The sequence below is a fragment of the Aegilops tauschii genome, chromosome 4 (assembly GCF_002575655.3).
Source record: "Aegilops tauschii subsp. strangulata cultivar AL8/78 chromosome 4, Aet v6.0, whole genome shotgun sequence".
Classification (NCBI taxonomy): Eukaryota; Viridiplantae; Streptophyta; class Magnoliopsida; order Poales; family Poaceae; genus Aegilops; species Aegilops tauschii.
The window spans coordinates 404012931-404018930 of record NC_053038.3 but is presented as its reverse complement, the minus strand read 5'-3'; positions in this window follow the sequence as shown (position 1 = coordinate 404018930).

The following is a 6000-nucleotide window of genomic DNA, read 5'->3' as shown; positions in this document are numbered from 1 at the left end:
CCGCCCGTGGGCCGTACTGGCGTCTGTCGTGGGTGACATTGAGGCTAGCATGGCTACAGTGCCGAGCCGGACGGGAGACGGCCGTCCCGTACGGCGTCCTGTGGCCATGCCTGCCTCGGGCTTCGGGGGTAGTGAGCCGCACTGTGGCCACACCCCGTCTTGTCACCGTTATGTGGGTGTAGTTTTGGTGGGTGCGGTCTTGGCCGGCTTCTTGGAGTCGGCGTCTTCGTGGCCGACTCTGGGGAGTCGGCGTTCTTCGTGGCCGGCTCTGGGGAGTCGGCCATCCCATGGTTATCTTGGGGGGAGGTTGTTGAGGCTGGGTCGCCTTCCGAGAGTCGGCTTCAGAAGTAGCCGGCCGGGGAAGGTGGCCCAATGCTTGGAATGCTTGAAGGCCCAAAGGCCTGATAATTTTCTGGAAGAGCCAGGGGCAGTCGGTTAGGCTACCCGTGGCCATTTACTCCGACATCCATAGATTCATTATTATTCTCAATCAAAGTAGACAAAGGCATATCATTGGGATTAGAAGAGACACTCTTATTAGCAAACAATTTCATAAGTTCATCCATCTTTCCACTCAAAACATTAATCTCTTCAATTGCATGCACCTTTTTACTAGTAGATCTTTCGGTGTGCCATTGAGAATAATTAACCATAATATTATCTAGGAGTTTAGTAGCTTCTCCTAAAGTGATTTCCATAAAAGTGCCTCCCGCGGCCGAATCTAAAAGATTTCTAGAAGCAAAATTCAATCCGGCACAAATTTTTTGTATAATCATCCATAAATTCAAACCATGTGTAGGGAAATTATGTATCATTAATTTCATTCTCTCCCAAGATTGTGCAACATGTTCATGATCAAGTTGCTTAAAATTTATAATATCATTTCTAAGAGAGATGATCTTAGCGGGAGGAAAATACTTAGAGATAAAAGCATCTTTGCACTTATTCCAAGAATCAATACTATTTTTAGGCAAAGACGAAAACCAAGTTTTAGCACGATCTCTAAGCGAAAACAGAAATAGCTTCAGTTTAACAATATCATTGTCCACATCTTTCTTCTTTTGCATATCACACAAATCAACAAAGCTATTTAGGTGGGTAGCGGCATCTTCACTAGGAAGGCCGGCGAATTGATCTTTCATGACAAGATTCAGCAAAGCAGCATTAATTTGACAAGATTCAGCATCGGTAAGAGGAGCAATCGGGGTGCTAAGAAAATCATTGTTGTTGGTATTGGCAAAGTCACACAATTTAGTATTATCTTGAGCCATCGTGACAAGCAAGCAATCCAACACACAAGCAAACAAGAAGCAAGCGAAAGAAAAAGCAAACGGAAAAAGAGGGCGAATAAAACGGCAAGGGTGAAGTGTGGGAGAGGAAAACGAGAGGCAAATGGCAAATAATGTAATGTGAGGGATAAGATTTTGTGATGGGTACTTGGTATGTCTTGACTTGTGCGTAGACTCCCCGGCAACGGCGCCAGAAATGGCTCGTTGTTGGGAGATCAAATCTTGACTTGACTTGGTGTAAGCCTCCCCGGCAACGGCGTCAGAAATCCTTCTTGCTACCTCTTGAGCATGCGTTGGTTTTCCCTTGAAGAGGAAAGGGTGATGCAACAAAGTAGCGTAAGTATTTCCCTCAGTTTTTTAGAACCAAGGTAGCAATCCAGTAGGAGGCCACACGCAAGTCCCTCGTACCTACACAAACAAATAAGAACCTTGCAACCAACGCGATAAAGGGGTTGTCAATCCCTTCACGGCCACTTGCAAAAGTGAGATCTGATAGAGATGATAAGATAATATTTTTGGTATTTTTTTGATAAAGATTGAAAGTAAAGATTGCAAAATAAACGGCGACAGAAATATCTAGTTGACGGGAGATTAATATGATGGAAAATAGACCCGGGGCCATAGGTTTCACTAGTGGCTTCTCTCAAGATAGCATAAGTATTGCGGTGGGTGAACAAATTACTGTCGAGCAATTGATAGAATTGAGCATAGTTATGAGAATATCTAGGCATGATCATGTATATAGGCATCACGTCCGCAACAAGTAGACCGACTCCTGCCTGCATCTACTACTATTACTCCGCACATCGACCGCTATCCAGCATGCATCTAGAGTATTAAGTTCATAAGAACAGAGTAACACATTAGGCAAGATGACATGATGTAGATGGATAAACTCAAGCAATATGATATAAACCCCATCTTTTTATCCTCGATGGCAACAATACAATACGTGTCGTTTCCCCTTCTGTCACTGGGATCGAGTAACGCAAGATTGAACCCAAAGCTAAGCACTTCTCCCATTGCAAGAAAGATCAATCTAGTAGGCCAAACCAAACTAATAATTCGAAGAGACTTGCAAAGATAATCAATCATACATAAAAGAATTCAGAGGAGATTCAAATATTGTTCATAGATAATCTTGATCATAAACCCACAATTCATCGGATCTCGACAAACACACCGCAAAAAGAGTTACATCGAATAGATCTCCAAGAAGATCGATGACAACTTTGTATTGAGATCCAAAGAGAGAGAAGAAGCCATCTAGCTAATAACTATGGACCCGAAGGTCTGAGGTAAACTACTCACACATCATCGGAGAGGCTATGGTGTTGATGTAGAAGCCCTCCATGATCGATGCCCCCTCCGGCAGAGTGCCGGAAAAGGCCCCAAGATGGGATTTGACGGGTACAGAAGGTTGCGGCGGTGGAAATAGGGTTTCGTGGTGCTCCTGGATGGTTTCGGTGTACGTAGGTATATATAGGAGGAAGAAGTAGGTCGGTGGAGCCACGAGGGGCCCACGAGGGTGGGGGCGCGCCCAGGGGGCAGGCGCGCCTCCCTGCCTCGTGGCCTCCTCGGTTGTTTATTGACATCCACTCCAAGTCCTCTGGATCACGTTTGTTCCAAAAATCACGTTCCCGAAGGTTTCATTCCGTTTGGATTCTGTTTGATATTCCATTTCTGCGAAACACTGAAATAGGCACAAAACAGCAATTTGCACTGGGCCTTGGGTTAGTAGGTTAGTCCCAAAAATAATATAAAAATGTATAATAAAGCCCATTAAACATCCAAAACAGAATATATAATAGCATGGAACAATCAAAAATTATAGATACGTTGGTGACGTATCACTGCTCTATTTTCCAGGTCCTGCCGCAGGTCATATGTACATCCCCGAGCTGTTGTGTCCCTATCTTTACGGCGAGGTCGTATGGGATGGTGTTCGGCTTGAGTTGTCGTTTTGCTCCGGCCACGTGGTGGTCGGTCAGCCGCGTTATGCGCTGATGGTACGGGCTCTAGTGCCTCGTCGTTGAATTGAGGTAGCATCTTACGCTTCGGGTAGCTTTTGATTGGTCGTGCAAGGCTACCAGGACATTAGTCCATCTGTCATTGAGCGTATCCCGTTCGGCTTGAAGCCGTTGCTGCTTCCTTTTTAGGCTCCTCGCAGTTGCGATGAATTGTTGCCTAAAGCGTTCTTGCTCGAGTGGCTCCTTTGGTACAATGAAATCTTCGTCACCGGGGCTTATGTCGTCTTCAGAGGGTGGCGTGTAATTACTGTCCTGCGAGTCCTCGCTTCCGACTGGCTCGTCAAGGTTACCCTGCCCCTCCTCCCTATCATCATGTTCGGGTGTTGGTTCGACGGGGGCATCTGGGTCTTCAGCGTTCTCCGGAGTGTTATTGTCTCCATTGCCGGTATTGCTTTCCTTGCCACGACGTGATTTTGAACGGCGTCGCTGATGCCGCTTCTTTGGTGGTTTATCAGTGTTGTTGTCCTTGATTGGATCCTTACTGCCCTCACCGCCATCCTCTCTTGGCGTATCTACCATGCATACGTCGAATGTGGAGGTGGCCGCCCAGCGTGTGGTATGCGGCGGGTTTTGGCTTTGTTCGTCTCCGGCATCAATGTCCATACCGTAGATGTCTTCGGAGTTGCAGTCAAGCATGTCGGTAAGGTCCTCGATAGTGGCTATGAAGTGGGTGGTGGGTGGGACGTAAAATTCCCCGCCCTCAGCCCCTAGTCTGGGCTGGGCGTAGTTCAGACGTTGCTCCTCTGTAATGATGAGGGATAGCATCGAGTCAAGAGCCTCGCTTAAAGGTGAGGTTTGGCCAGGGAGAAGAGAGTCCGTGGAGTACGGCGGGAAGGAGACTCCTTGGCCGAGCTCACACGATGCTGACTCCGCGGGTTCGGAGCCAGTGTCCGGAGAGGAGTCCGGCTTTATGATGGTTGCCCGTGACAATACTTCCTCCGGCTCTCCCGTATTAGGCTTAGTGGCCGCAGATAGTCCGGCGGGCTCAGGAATCCCGTCTTCAGACCTGGCAATATGTTCCGGATCTAAGGCCAGAGCGGAGGTTGGGGTCGTGAACCCTTGGAAGATCATGTCTCCTCGGATATCAGTGACATAGTCTAGATTCCCAAAACTAATCTGGTGACCTGGGGCGTAGCTGTCGATCTGCTCTAGATGGCCAAGCGAGTTGGCCCGCAGCGCGAAGCCGCCGAATACGAAGGTCTGGCCGGGGAGGAAAACTTCCCCCAGGGCGGTTGTTGTAGATGACTGATGGAGCCATCGGTCCTTCTGATGACGACACGGCGAAACTCTCAATGAAAGCACCAATGTCGGTGTCAAAACCGGCGGATCTCGGGTAGGGGGTCCCGAACTGTGCGCCTAAGGTCGATGGTAACAGGAGACGGGGGACACGATGTTTACCCAGGTTCGTGCCCTCTTGATGGAGGTAATACCCTACTTCCTGCTTGATTGATCTTGATGAATATGAGGATTACAAGAGTTGATCTACCACGAGATCGTAATGGTTAAACCCTAGATGTCTAGCCTGTATGATTGTCATTGCCTCTACGGACTAAACCCTCCGGTTTATATAGACATCGGAGGGGCCTAGGGTTATACAGAGTCGGTTTACAGAGGAATGAATCTTCATATCCAAACGCCAAGCTTGCCATCCACGCAAATGAGAGTCCCATCCGGACACGGGAGGAAGTCTTCTATCTTGTATCTTCATGGCCCATCAGTCCGGCCCACGTCACACAGGTCGGACGTCCGAGGACCCCTTAATCCAGGACTCCCTCAGCGAGGGACGTCACTGAGTTGAACGTGTGCAGAACACGGAGGTGCCGTGCGTTTGGTACTTGATCGGTTGAAGTGTGAAGAAGTTCGACTACATCAACCGCGTTGTGAAACGCTTCCGCTTACGGTCTACGAGGGTACATAGACACACTCTCCCCCTCGTTGCTATGCATCTCCATGGATATATAATTGCATGTGCGTAGAAATTTTTTCTTTTCCATGCAACGATTCCCAACAACTTGAACATGGTGCTTTATGCCACATATTATGATCCAAAGATGTGTTGCCATCCTATGATGTTTTGAGTAGATTTCTTTTGTCTTTTGCGTTGATTGATGATCTAGATTGTTTTGAGTTATATGTTTTATTTTGGTGCTGTCCTATGGCGCCTTCCGTGTCGCGCACACTTGAGAGATTCCCGTTGTAGGGTGTTGCAATACGTTCATGATTCGCTTATAGTGGGTTGCTAGAGCGACAGAAGTGTAAACCCGAGTAAGGGGGTTGTTGCGTATGGGATAAAGGGGACTTGATACTTTAATGCTATGGTTGGGTTTTACCTTAATGATCTTGAGTAGTTGCGGATGCTTGCTAGAGTTCCAATCATAAGTGCATATGATCCAAGAAGAGAAAGTATGTTAGCTTATGCCTCTCCCTCATATGAAATTGCAATAATGATTACCGATCTTGTTAACAATTGCCTAGGACAATTCTGCACACCGACCCATCATTATTCCACACTCGCTATTTATAATATATAGTAATATATTCTAACTTTATGTTAACAACACCTGCTTTTATATTTTAGTTCTTCGATATCATGCAAATTTATCCCCTTCATACCCACAATGTAGTTTTATTTCTCGTTTCTAGATGGAAGCAAACGTTCGGTGTACGTAGAGTCGTATCAG